Source organism: Hermetia illucens, chromosome 1 (assembly GCF_905115235.1).
Source record: "Hermetia illucens chromosome 1, iHerIll2.2.curated.20191125, whole genome shotgun sequence".
Classification (NCBI taxonomy): Eukaryota; Metazoa; Arthropoda; class Insecta; order Diptera; family Stratiomyidae; genus Hermetia; species Hermetia illucens.
Window position 1 is genome coordinate 51,518,878 of NC_051849.1, and position 14,389 is coordinate 51,533,266.

The 14,389-nt window shown below is 42.3% G+C and overlaps 1 protein-coding gene across 3 annotated transcripts in view; it reads left to right on the forward strand.

The window, feature by feature from the left end:
• Positions 1 to 4,072: 4,072 nt before the first annotated feature.
• LOC119647112 (potassium voltage-gated channel subfamily KQT member 2) overlaps positions 4,073 to 14,389 on the forward strand; it is a 1,176,525-nt gene continuing 1,166,208 nt past the window's right edge. For all 3 annotated transcript variants that reach the window (XM_038047893.1, XM_038047892.1, XM_038047894.1), the window contains exon 1: positions 4,073 to 5,172. The gene's annotated coding sequence lies outside the window, so the exon portion shown is untranslated. The remainder of the gene's footprint in view (positions 5,173 to 14,389) is intronic.

Sequence of the window (14,389 nt, forward strand, 5' to 3'; positions counted from 1 at the left end):
CGAGATAGTGATCCGAGTCTATATTGGCCCCCCTATATGTTCTGACATTCATCAAGGCTGAGAGGTGGCGGCGTTCGATCAACACGTGGTCAATTTGGTTGAAAGTGGCCCCGTCTGGAGAGGCCCACGTATGTTTGTAGACCGCTTTCCGCGGAGACCAGGTACTTCCAACAACCATTTCGTGTGACCCTGCTAATTGAATAATCCGCAGTCCGCTATCATTTGTTTTTTCGTGTAAGCTATGGGAGCCAACGTATCGCCTGAATACGGGCTCCTTCCCTACTTGGCTGTTAAAATCCCCAAGTATGATTTTGATATCATATCTGGGACAGGCATCGAGGGTTCGTTCTACTGTATGTAGAAGGTATCCTTCTCCGACTCTGCAGTCTCCTCTGTAGGGGCGTGAACGTTTATGAGGCTTATATTTCTAAATTTGCCTCGCAAGCGCAGAGTGCCTAGCCGTCCGCTTATGTTTTCAAAGCCGATAACAGCAGGGGTCACTTTTTGGCTGACTAAGAAACCTACTCCGAGCACATAGTTTACTGGATGACCGCTATAATATATGGTGTAGTGGCTCTTCTCCAGGAAACCGGTCCCTGTCCATCGCATCTCTTGTAACGCTGTTATATCAGCCCTATATTGGGACAGGGCATCGGCTAGTTGCTCAGCACCATTCGGTTCGGATAGGGAGCGCACGTTCCATGAGAAAATGCGCAAATCGTTGATCCGCTGTCATTGCCGGGTTCGTCGTTTTAAAGTCCGTCCCGTCCGAGGCTCCTTTCGTGGCTCCGTAACATTGGTTTTCCATGTAGGGTTGTCAGTCCTACCTAACCCCCAACCTGGAGGACCAGTTGGTACAATTTGTCCCGTCTTTAGGCGCGGGAGACTCGCCTTTATCCTTATCCGTCAGCAGCTTTTCGTTAGGAAAGAGCTCCCAGCGGTCACCACGTGGAGGTGGAGATAGGGTTTGGTAGTAGAGCTGTCGGTGTTGGTTCAGCAGGCATTTCCCAGGTTTTATGCTCCATCGTGGGTACCAATCCACGTTTCGCCCTGAGACCTGTACTACCCTTTGACTGCTGTCCGACTGACAGATGACTATTAGGTCTGTAATCCCAAAGACTCGTAGCCATTTATTGACCATTCTTTTCTTTTGGTGATTACGATAATGTATGTTCAGTCTCGGTACCACACGATGCATGCATACATCAAATGGACTTTATTATTGATGTATACGTTCAATGAATCCATTACTGTGAAAATCCCCAAGTCTTATCTATCGTTGCACCACAGCGCTAGAGTAATCTGTAGGATATCCGGGATAGTTCTTGAATATGGTGCTTCCACGTTAGCTTGGAGTCGATATATACCCCTAAATACTTGACTTGCCTCAATGGACTTTTGGCTAACCACTATCCTCTTCCCCAACACGTGAAGGATCCAACTGATTCCATGCTGTCTTGCCGCGGCACAAATTACCGCGAATGAGGAACTTCCATGTCCCTGGCATATTCTTTTTCGGGCACCGCCTTTTCAGTTTTTGCCTTTGAACTGATCTACTAGCCTTTCCAGTTTGTTTGTAGAAAGGACTTTTGAATGATCGGTCGGGAGCCTTTTGCATCCGTGTTGGTGAGTTTACCTGTTTTTGGAATATAAGCATGTGCGAGGCATGCACGGCATATATTTCGAATATGTAAATCCAATGCATCCATTCCCTCTATTACTAGCACAGGAATGATACTGCCTATGGAACGTGTTAAATTCCCATATTATTCGCTCCAGTGATACTATTTTACATTTCAGATTCCAATCTCACGGTTGAGGGCTGCATGCACCTGTCGGCCCCGAGATGGGATTTGGATTCTGCCTGGGAAATGAACTTCTAGAAAGTGGTTTGCCGTTTCTTCAACACTTTCTGCGCACCTTGCTCTGTAAACCTAGATAACTCAGCTGCTGGCTACGTTCTTTGATAAGTATCCGTTTCAGCTTTGAGGTTGCCTCGAGAGGGTTGGTCTCTTCGCGGCTATATGATGATTTTTAAGTCTCTTTGTACGAATTTAGACTTTAGAGCTCTGTTGAAGAGCACCCTTATCGTTCTCCTCTCTTTTGCCAAATCTGAGTTCCACGACGGTGTTTTACCCTTCTTCGGGGTCTTGAATGGACAGCTTTCTTCGAAAGCTTCTCTTATTTTAGTTGTGATCATCTGGGTTATCTTCTCAACTCTAGGATTGGATTTGATGCGTTTTCCAGGGATCGTAACTCGAGCGCTTAATTCTATTTTATTCGTTGCATAATCTGTCCAGAAGGCGACTGGCTCTTAGTAAGCAACTTGACTACTTTACCTGAGACTTAGGGCAAAACCCGATGGTCACGATCAAGAGGTGATACACAGCCAACTGCTGGGCCGCTTAAACAAACCATTCGGGGGAGTAAAAACAATTGCTTCAAACGGTTGAGCGACCATACCGATGTAAGCCCGAGCCTTCTGAAAGAGGCTGTTGTCAGTCTATGTCCTCACCACAAAAGCAGCGGAAGGCAAACGTTGGTTCAGCTGTTCAACGAATGCGTGGTATCTCCAGTAACTGCAGATAAGCTGCGAGAAATTTGTGGTAAAATCAGCGATAACAAGGCGCTTGGACAGCATCCCTAACAGAGATTTGAAACTGGCGGTGAAGAGTAGACTGAACCCTTTTATTAATACCTTTGAGATGTGCCTAACAGAAAGAATATTCCCTGCTCAGAGAAAAAACAAACGTTAGAGTTGCTTCCCAAGCCAGACCAGTCATAGGACCATGTATCTATTTGAATCAGGGGACTATTGATGCCTCTGGGTCATTGTGATTTCCAGATTTATGTTAATTAAAAGGTACTTGATTTTATTGAGGGCAGAAGAATGCCTGCGATAAAACTTGCGGGGTTGCGTTGTTTCGAATCTGTCCCAACTGGCCACTTGGTAAGAGGCTGCACCAGATCTACTGAAAAAAATATTATTAATGTGGATGCCGGGTGATAAGAATGTTAGCGGATTAACCCGCCATAGGTCAGAGCTCCAAAAAAATGGAACCAGATCCAGATCTGAGCTATCTACTGTTCTGCCTTTGAAGGGATGTCACAAGAATTCTCCCAGCTGAATGGGGAAATTTCAGCTCAACCCGAAAATGAAGGAATATTCGTGATGGAACCCGGCGTCACTAAAATGGTATTTTATCGATCCTCACGACGTGGGCTATGAAGACCTTATCGGAGTTTCTAATGGTAAACTGCAACCTACCTCCGCATAATTCAACCGAAACGCCAAAGGGCTGAAAGGTCAATACTAGCGTCTAAAGCTTCTTAATTGTTATGCAAACCTTTCATGTTCTTCTAATCACCTGAAATCGAAATTCGTGTACATCGACCTGCCCAATGTTGAATTATTAAGAGCGATGGCAAACTTTTCACTTTATGGAGGCAAATCAATTCAAGTAAGAGTTAAAAGAGTACTTATCATCTATCTGAATCGAAACCTGTGAGGCCCTTCGCTTTTCCATTTCTTTGACAATACACCGAGACATCATTAACCTTTCCACACTAGAATCAAGAGAAGTGGATGAGTTTTCAAGTGGCTACCAATCGGTAGACGCTAATGAGGCAAGAGTGACAAACCTAAGTCCAAACTGTTGATATCCTCTTGAAATTTTCTCTTCAACCTTTGATTTTTCCTCAGCAACAATTTCCTCGAACGGAGAATGCAATTTTCCCAACCTTCCATCCTTTCCACTGGAAATCAGCACACCTTCGAGAAATCTGTAAACAAATTTCCAGTGGAAATTGGCGCCAAACCTCATCGTTCACGAATAATTTCCAACGACTTGGTACATTGGGAAATTTTCCGACTAAGCATCTTACGATTTTCCAAGCGTTTGTACTCGTGAATGTGCGAAAATCCATCGGAGGAAAATTTACTCTGAAAACCGACACATTTGCGGTATTTGCGCAAAGCCTCCCAACACCGGACCGGTGCCGTGTAATGATAGACACGTTCGAATGTTTTCCAAGTCGTCAGAGAAAATCAGTTGGCATTTTCCCTCGCAGCTGATGAAATCGTCTCGGAAAATCGAGTTTTTCTTCTATGCGAGCTTGATCGTTGGTGTTTTCCCGGAAACGGTTGAACGGGTGGTCATCTGTCTGTCGGAAGTAAATATTTTCATGGGCGTTAACTTTGATTCCGTTTGTGATAATATTTAAACTTGACGGGATCCTGTTTATTTTCATGAAATCAGTGCGGGCGATAAGGAGTTTTCCAGACCGCAATCAGTGATGGCATAGTGGGGATATATGAATGTGATACGGTGTAAGTTTAGAGGAGTCAATGGTGCACATGGGGCCTACTAGTAAAACTATTTGCACAACAAATTAACGATTTATGGCGTTTTTGATGTAGCTTAATTTGGTGTTTAAATAATGAAAAAAAGTGGTCCTATCTTAACCCAAGTTTCAGTATGGTGTGTAGGTGGACGGAGTCGTTGAAAATGTTATTTACTTGACGAAAAGTATCTAATGATGGAGCCAAGTCAATAAGCCACAAGGCGATTATCTTGGGGCAGCCAGGTTGGATTGAATCCGATTTGATGGACGGATTTGCAACTAAGATATATTCGGCATTGATTGAACGCGATGGTGCTGAGGATTAAGTCCTGAAAGAGAAAAGTTTCAAAGCTGCTCTGAGAATTACTCGTGCAAAAGGTTTCACATTTTCGGGAAGAGTTGTATCCACTTTAGGAAGGATTTAGTTTGAAAGTGTACAATTATCGGGCGAAGCACGTTTAAACAAACACACCTTTAATTCCTTCCTGAATTGTTGATTCCGGCACCATTTTATATTTGCGAAGAGTAATTAAAATTTGCGATTGCGTTTACACGGTGTTTCACGGGAGTTCAGTGCAGCATCGGTTAGTAATTCGGAAAAATAATTTCTCGTCGTGTGAATAATTAAAGGGACTTTCCTTGAGTTCCCAAGTGAGTGGTCGATTTGTTGGCAGAGTTGAATTGAGCGGAAAAGTGTGGAAGAAATGCGAGTGAAAAGTGCATTTGAAGTTGAAAAATTATCTTAAAAGGGTGGTGTTAACTGGATTACAACGACGCATCACTTTATTGGATCTACAGTCCGTGCAGATTCTTTTGGTGGAAATAAACGTAAGTGGCTAGGGTGGCAGAATAAATTGCCTGAAATAAATTATCCATTACGGTATAATAGCTGAAGTACCCATAAGCAGTCAGTGCTACGGCTTGAATTCTCCGTTGCATTATAATATGTATATTTTTAGCTTGCACGTTCCCTGACTTTAAGGGTAAATTGGAATAAAGATATACCAGTGAAGTGGATTTCTTGAAATTTTATATCATTCCGCCTTTTTTATCTCCCAATTTTGTACGTGCTCCAAACTTCTCACCAACTCGTTGTGGTTTCATTTCAGAAAGGATTTCCTCTGATTTTTATGTCTTCTAAGAAATGTTTACCCGAAATCAATTTGTGGTTGATCCGTTAAGCGTAGGAGTACGAACTTTGAACATTAAATTTCTTTTCTCGGAAAGGAAGTTGTGTGGTTTGAATTCATATGTGGTTGTACAATAATAAATACCAGAGGCTAAAAAAGAAGTAACTAATGCGATCCTGCATATTTTGAAGATGTAAACAGCAATAGAAGGGAGGGGCAACCTGATGAAAATATAAGTCCAGTAATAGTCAAAATAGTCAGAGAAGCTACACCATTCAGACTCGCCAACACTAGCCAGTTCGCGAAGATGGGTTGAGTCCTCTATATATTTCTTCCTTTTCAGCTTTTATCAAAAATCAATCCAGTAAATCTGATCTTCCGTAAAAAATAGAAAAGCAATCTCTGCGCTGCTATACCAGATTTCGAAAGAAGATGGTGGTAGATATTTTCATGATCTCAAGAAAAAGAAACATTAACCTAAGACGCCTAGACGCGAATTGCTCGCTACACGAATGCCACGATCGAGGGAGCGAAAATATATGACGGACATTCTCCCCTGATACTTCTTCGCACCTCAGTGGATTTTGACGCACTACGTGTGCCTTCCTCCCTTCCTAGATATCTCATGGTAATCTTTTGATTAGGTTACCACAGACCTTGGGGGTTTCATTCGTGATCATTAATTGTCGGTTTCTGATTCATTACATATGGCAGTTAGTGTGAGGCTACGAAAACTGTTAAGCTCACGAAAGTGATATTATTCTAAATAGGCTTTATCGGATCCTGATTTTGTAGTGCTGACTAGTCTCATAGCTTGCAGAAAATTCTCATTCTTCCTTGAATTTTGTTCCAGTTCTCTCCTATCCCTAAAACATCAATTCTCAGGCTGCTACAAATGAAAGAATTTATTTCGTTTCTATTGTTATTGTGCTATACATAGTACAGCCATAAGTTCTGTCAGTCAGACAAATCTTTATTTCTCACGAAGTAGTAAACCAAATCAACCGAAAAGTACACCATTAGAGAAGGGAAACATAGAGCTCCCAAACGAAAACTTTGTTCAAAATGGCCACCGCTAGCAGCTATATAGGCCCGAAGTCTCCTCTAACTTAGCCCAAAGGCCCAAGTCCAGAGGTTTCAAATGTGGGCTGCCTGAGGACCATTCATCCTCGGTTATGAAGTCAGGAACATGCGCCGCTAACCACTGCTGAATTATCTGGCTTTGTGAGCGGGTGCCGAGTCTTGCTAAAAGCACCACGGCTTTCAAGCGAATAGAGATTCACTTAATGACCCGACTACACCTCCTAACATCTTTCGTACACGCTCGTATTGGTTTTGACGCCAGTCTCCCAGAATTAAATATCAGTTATTCCGTGATATGAGACGCCCAACCATACCATGACAGAAGTCGGATGGTGGCGACTTTGGATTCGCGGAGCATTTTCTTTGGCTTCATAGCAATTGTGAGCATATATTCGTTTGAATTTTTCCTCGATGGTAAACATATTTTCATCAGAAAATATAATTTTGTGATATTTTAAGGGGAAATCGTTGCAGAAGAGCAGCACGCCGAGTTCGCCGTATTTTCTTCAGTTTTGGCGTTAGCATATGGCTAACGCACCGCTGGTACGCACCGAGACCGAGGTCTTCTCGTGAAATACGACTCATCCTTCGAGTTGAAACGCCCATTTCCGCTGAAATTTATTGCTGCTTGCGAAAGGATTGCGATGAACACGCTCACGCACAGCATGCACGACATTCCGGTGAAGTACGGAGCGCGAGCGCCCCTCCCGCGGCCTGTCAACCACATCAGCTGCTTCGCGGTATCGAGCTAATGTCTTAAAAACGAACCGTTCGTTTACCGGCAGCTTTTTTTAACAAACTATGAATCTTTTTCGGCGTATACACTGGTGCAACGCAATAATCGCGATTCTTTTTCGTTGTTACCGAACTTCATCGTGTTGTCGTTCAAGTGTCACTGACCTTCGGAACCTGAAAATCTGACGGCGCAGTGTTACCAGTTTCGGTGGCCTAACATTTCTCGCTATACGCATCGACTGACAGAACCTATGGCTAACTATGTATGTTGTAGGTATGGACAATTACCTATGGCTATGTAGGTATGGACAATTAGATTGACAATGGCTAATTAATGTCGATGGTGGGGAGAATAGGCTGACTAGAAAATCTACGATAACTGACTGGTTTTAGTCTGTTTTCGACTAATCATAAATTTTAATCTAAGTATCTTAATTGAATCTACAAATTGTCTTAATTGGTTTAGTGGGGGTTTAGTGGAGCTAATTGATAATATGGAATACCCAAATGGCGAAGGAAATTTTTCAGCAGATAAAACACTGAAGAAGGGGACAGTTGGTCCTCAAAATACGTATTTGCATAAATTAGATACTTTTAGCCAATAAACAGGAAAATATCTTCCAAGGCAACCTTTCATGGAAAACGAATTTCAAAGAAATTAGGAGGGAGTCTTTTGTTTAAGCAGGGTGTCGCCTTCGTATTACTACATATACGGAACAATTAAGGAAATTGAGTTTAAGTTGAAAATTATTGGCTTTTTCTAAGCTGTAAAAATAAGTCCGCTCGTGGTTCGTTACTCGAGAGATTGTGCTGATGATTCTCTTATTACTTCGCAAAAACAGTAAACACTTTTGTTTACGTCACATTGTAGTAGCTCAATATAAACAAAAATGATTTGACAAAAACAATTCTGTAAATTATGTAAAAAAAAGTACATACACTTCGTACCCAAAAACTGTGAATTTTGAAAATATTTGATGGCAGCCCAATGCTCATCGATATTCTGAGGTGGGTAACTCAGTATATCTGCCGTCCCATCAGCAAGAAAGCAATTCCACTATTGAGCATCAGTTGAATCACACAAGCGGTCGACTTTACGTGAAGTGGCGGACACAACACTCAAGCGAACGTAAGGAACCATCAGATCGTGATCCTTTTCGAGTCCGATGTCAGCTCCTCTCTTGTTACGCACATCCCACTAAATCTACTGCCGATCGCTAAATGCACTAGCACCAACAGCTCTACGACACAACCCTATCTCCACCTCCACGTGATGACTGTTGGGAGCTAAAATGTTATATATTGCCTTCTGTTTGTAGTTAAGTAGCTTTGTACTGATGAAGGGAGTAAGTTGCTCCCGAAATATCTATATACATAATAAAATAAAATTGTAGTTTGGAGTAAGCTACTGGTCTATCAATGTTGGGAGCTCTTTCTTAACGAAACGCTGCAGATGGGAAGGATGAAAGCGAATTTCCCCCACCCAAAAATGGGAAAAATTGCGCCAACTGGTCTTCCAGGTTGGGGGTTGGGTACGGCTGACCACCTTACATGGAAAACCGATGTTACGAAGCCACAGAAGGAACGTAAGACTGGACTAATAACACAACGACGTACCCGGCAACGTAAATGGAGTAAGGATTTGCCTGCTTTCTCATGGAACGTGCGCGAGGCCAGATAAAAGCGGCAGGATCACTCTCGAGACCATTTGACACCAAGAACGGTCTAAGACAAGGGGATGCCCTATCATGCGTCCTATTTAACTTGGCCTTGGAGAAAGTGATCCGTGATACATACGTGAATGCGCGGGGAACCATCCTCTTTAAGTCCACGGTGGCATCATGGGAGAACTACCCGAGACATACAAACTGAATTCATCTAGATGGCAGTTGCACATCAATGAAGGCAAAACGAATTAACGTTAAACGTTAGCACCGAAAACCAAAGATTCAACAACATCAAACTAGAATAATAAAGACAGGAGACTACAACATTGAAACCGTTGATAACTTCTCGTATCTAGGGTCGAAAATGACAACCGGTAACAGCTACGACAATGAAATCGGCGCAAGGTTGTCGCGAGCCAACAGAAAACTTTTTAGTTTACAAAAACTATTCCGCTCAAAACGTCTTACCATAGGATCAAAGCTCTTACTGTACAAGACAATGATCTTGCCAGTCCTCATGTATTCCTCGGAGATTTGGGTTCTTAGCAAGAAAAATTGCGAACTTTTGGGCCCGTTTGAGAGAAGCAGTTGTTACGCCGCCGATGGTGATGAAGACCATGATTCCTTGTCACATGTCCGAGCAAGGTGTTCAGGTCATCCATCACCATCATAGTTTCGCCTTTAGGAAGCTTCCCTTGAAACGCCTGTAATTGTTTGTAATTGCCACTATATCAGAAGCAGCATTTTACAATTATGATTTTCTTAAACCTGGAATGTAATTTTATAGTTAGAAGTCCGTCAGAAACTGACTCCCAGGTCAATCCGTAGCCGTCAGAAGCAACCCGACCCCGGATTCGAATCTGGTATCTTGGCTTTCCAGAGTCATTAAAGCATATTGTCATAAATGTGGCAAGAGAGAGGGGTACTGTTCAGAGTCCCACCACTTTATTTTGCTTAGGCGTTATATCATTGGAATTTCCGATCAAGTTAGAGAAGGCAAGCATTCCAAGGACCCTCGCTATCGATGTCGAAGATCGTGGACGTATTCCAGAAACCAGCCATAGTTAGTTTTCGATCGCCAAAGGTGCTAGGGGTGAAGTCAGTCTCTATCCGGGCGCTGTTGACGTTTCCGTACCAATAAAGTTTCAAAATTTTCAGGTTCCTAGCCCATAAATTTCTATCCCTTTTAGTCTCCTCTTAAGACAAGTAGGGAAAACTTTGAGTATATTCGAAAGTTGCAACTCACAGAACTACACTGCCATATGTATGGACAGATTCAATCGTCAAGATGGATCCGGTAAGATCTTAAATTTGGTGTATCATCGGCAGATTATCCATTTATGTGCTAACAGCAGAAACGTTAACTTCACGGGGGCACCGGTTGGTACCAAATGCACTTCATTCTTTAGAGCAACCAGGTTACAACGCTTATGTGAAGTGCACATTCGGCAATGTCACGCCATTAGCCACATAAATACCGCTACATTGCTTGAGTGGAAGTCCTTAGGCGGAATACATCTAATTGCACGTAAGCATGTCTTTGCACATAACATTGTATAGTTAATTATAATAAAATAATAGGATTTTGGGTTGCGGGAGATTTAAAGGTTGGTGGATGCTTTCAATATGAATTATATGTAGCCGACCTAGCCAGGACCATTTTTTGGCGATGATGGATATCGAGGAAAAGTCAGTTTGACAGGAATGCAAATATGACAATGAATAATATTCGACTGTGATCCGAGGGGTACTAAAATGGTTAATGCCAGAAAAATTAGAATGATAACCAGCTCATTCTCTATTAAACCAATTTTTAACAGATTTCTTTCGACGCCCACAAATTATTTTAGGTATTAACTTTGTCAGTATCTAGCACACGGAAGTATCTATTCAATTATTGTGAAAGGGTGACTTCCTATTTTTTACGCCCAGGAAATGATGTTAAAATGACTTTCAGGGGGTGTATCATTTCAACAGAAGTTACAAGAGCTGCAAAAAATATTTCGTAAGGACGACGTAAAGCCTAGCGGGTCTACTTGTATAGCAAGCATTGATGCCACTTACTTGGGAAGACATATTTCATGTCTCCATATGTTCGGGTTATAAAGTACTTCATCTGGGAAGAGTGGTACTTCAAGGGATGTAATACGAAGCAGAATCGTAATGAACTACTTTTCCTACCTATAGGTATGTTACTCAATATTGGAGGTGAGAAATTTACTTTTAGCGGTTTTAATTGGAATTATGAAGTACCATCAAGAAATTTGTCCATAATGGGATATTACTTTTGGCTTTTTTTCAAGAGGGTGAAATTTTTCACAACAGCGCAAGATATACTTCTTGGTCTTTCCCACGTATGGAGGACTTAGTGTTCGCCCCGACATGTGACGGTAATTTAAGGGCTTAGTTCCTTCCATTGATGGGTATTTTTTGAGATCATCGTAACTAATTCTATGTTTTCCTACCTTGAGAAGTTAGGGACTATAATGCGTCACCATATACTTCTGCTTTAATAGTCTATCTTTTATTTATTTCGACGAAAACTTCAAATCGTAATGACATCCTAACATACCCCAATATATTAGATATTTTTTCTTCCCCAAAAAGTAAAAACCTTCTTAACCATTTTTGGAAAATTCGTAACTCCATACTCTACACCTGCATTTTCACCATCATTCATAAAATGGTTTGACTGGTCTTCTTTGGGAGCTCCGCTTTCCAGCCAGATTTACTGAATCTATCGTTATTTCATTAAGCAAGACGACAACAAGAGGTTGGCTAGACTTGATAGAATCTCAACTGTTATTCTTAAATGCTCCTCGACTTTTATTAGTCCTCCCCTATTATTGGTAAGACATTACTGCTTCTGGACGTAATTTTTTTCATAATTTTAGATAGTGTCACGATTTCGCCTGGTCCCAGAGCGATGGATATTTTTAACCCCACCTTCGTCAAGCTGACAAACAATCAAGAATTTGATACTATATCAGCCATCCTAATGCGCTTCTTACCCAGAGTACCAATATTCTACTCCAGACTAACTGGAGGACTGAAACGAATTTCGATTCTTCAGTCTTCTTGTTCTATTTCAGTAGCGAGATAGGCTTATCTAGCCTGAAATATCGATAGCCTACAGTCTACAGGGTAAGTTATAATCTAGCTTATTATTATATGGTTCGCATTCACCCGTTTGTGAGGTATTGCGCGCCCACTACACCTACGCGCCATCGTTCGCGGTTACCTGAAATGCCTTTCAGATCCCCCCGTGACTTCCCGAGATGTTCGCAATCCTTCTCTACTTGGGGCGACCTACTCGTCGGCCATCTTGGAAGAGTGGATTGCATTGCATGGCGTAGTGAGCAACGCAATTGTGGCCCCTTCTCAATGTGTGACCTATCCACTGCCACTTCCACCTTCCGATCACAGTACGTATGAGTAGCAGGCCTGTGCGACAACCGAGTTATTCGTTTGAGATAGTATCAGGCCAACGTACTCAGATTATATAACGCAGAGAGTTATTGATGAAGGCTTGGAGATTTTGAGTAACAATGAAGTTCGTTATCCATGCGCTAATCCCCTATAGCACCACAGAAAAAACACTAGCACAGAACAGTTTCAACTTGGCCTTGGTGTTGAAATAGCTGCATTTTCAGCTTTTAGACAAAGCAGCGAAAGCAGACCCAGCGCTGTTAATGCGTTAGGAAACATCCAGTACGGTGCCACCGTCCGCGAAAACCATGCTTCTGAGATATACAAATTGATCGAGGCTTTCAATGTTCTGCCCATTAATGGAGATAAGTAGAGTGCGATGACCCGTCAGACTGAAAACCTTGCTTTTGTTCATGTTTATCTTTAGTCCAACTCGATTTGTCCCTCTTTCCAAATCCAGAGCCATTTCGGCAAGATCCATCCGTACTCGAGGTGTTTGTGGAAGGAGAAGGCAACATGAAAAATGTCACCGAAATCAAGGAGAAAAAATATCCGTAAGAGGATACAACCCTAGTCCGCTTTGGACTTTAAAATCCTGCGAGATTTTACCTCGGTGCAGTACGTGACATGTCCTTTGTTTGTAGAGCAGTGCAGATACATTCCTTGTTCACGTTACCGAAAGCTTCCTCGAAATCGATGAAGAGCGGTTGAAGCTAAGATCTAAACTCCGCGCACTATTCTAGAATGATCCGGAGGGTTCTGATGTAGTCAATGCTGGAAGATCCGAAGCGGAAGCCTGCCTGCTGTCTGGTGATCAAGTTGTCGAGATATCCTTTGATGCTTTCCAAGATTATTTTAATTATCATCTTTGCGACCTCCAATTATCACACTCGAAACAGGTGCCCTTCTTTGGAATCTTAACGATCATCCCCTTCTTCGATTCCCTGGCAAAAGTCTCAAATTTCCAAGAAGAGAAGAGTGGAAACAGCAGATCAGCAGTAACTGCAGGTGCATTGATAAATAACGGAGATAAATAGCGGGGATACCACTAAGCCCAGCTGGTATACTCTGTTTTGAGTGATTCACAGAAGAAGTGGAACTTCACAGCATATGATACAATTAAGAACCATGATGAAGTATTCTTTCCACCTCTTCAGTTGTTCACTATCGTGGATAAGAAGTCGACAGTTGACGTCCTTCACAGGACCATCGAAAGACTTACGACAACATTCAAGTTCTTTCGTGATGCGGTATGTACTTCTGAAATTATTACGTTCTGCGAAATCTTCCGCTTCTCCGACTAGCTCGAAAGCAAATTCTCTCTTGTTCGTATCGGCGTTCGAATGTGTCATGCGCGTGATTATTCGCAGCTGTCAGTAGAGCTTTCAATGTTACCTGAATGTACATCAGATGAATTTGTGCGGCGTACATTCAGTTTACAGCGAAAATTCTTCTTCGGATGCATAAGCGAATATCGGCCTAACGATAGCAACGTATATTAGTACATTACATTACTACCTGAGCCCTAAGTCCCCATGCCGGGGCAACGATCAGTGTACTCGGCAGACGTGGCGATAGCACACCATTTTGAGGTCAGCCTTTTGTCGTTTCCGCTGTTAGGTAACGATCGACACCCAGTTCAACGCACAGAAATCTCTGCGTTAGCATAGCGCAAATCCACTTAATTAAAGTTTAATCAACACCATGCTCTCTGGCGGCATCATAGAGTTTTTGGAAGGGTGCCCAGTCAAACGCCTTTCAATGTCCACGACAACCCCCATCGCGTACTCGTCTTTCAAAGTTGCTCTATCTCTCCAGATATTTCAGCGAAAATGACGTGAAGTTGATTTGCCTGAAGTTTTTCAGATTTGAATAGTCATCGTTCCCAAGCTAAGGTATGAAGACTACCTTCACCTTTTGCAAAGAGAAAGACACATAGCCCAGAACAAGACATCTTCTAAAAATATTTCTTAGAAGTTGTTCTAAGTGCTCTCTCCTTAA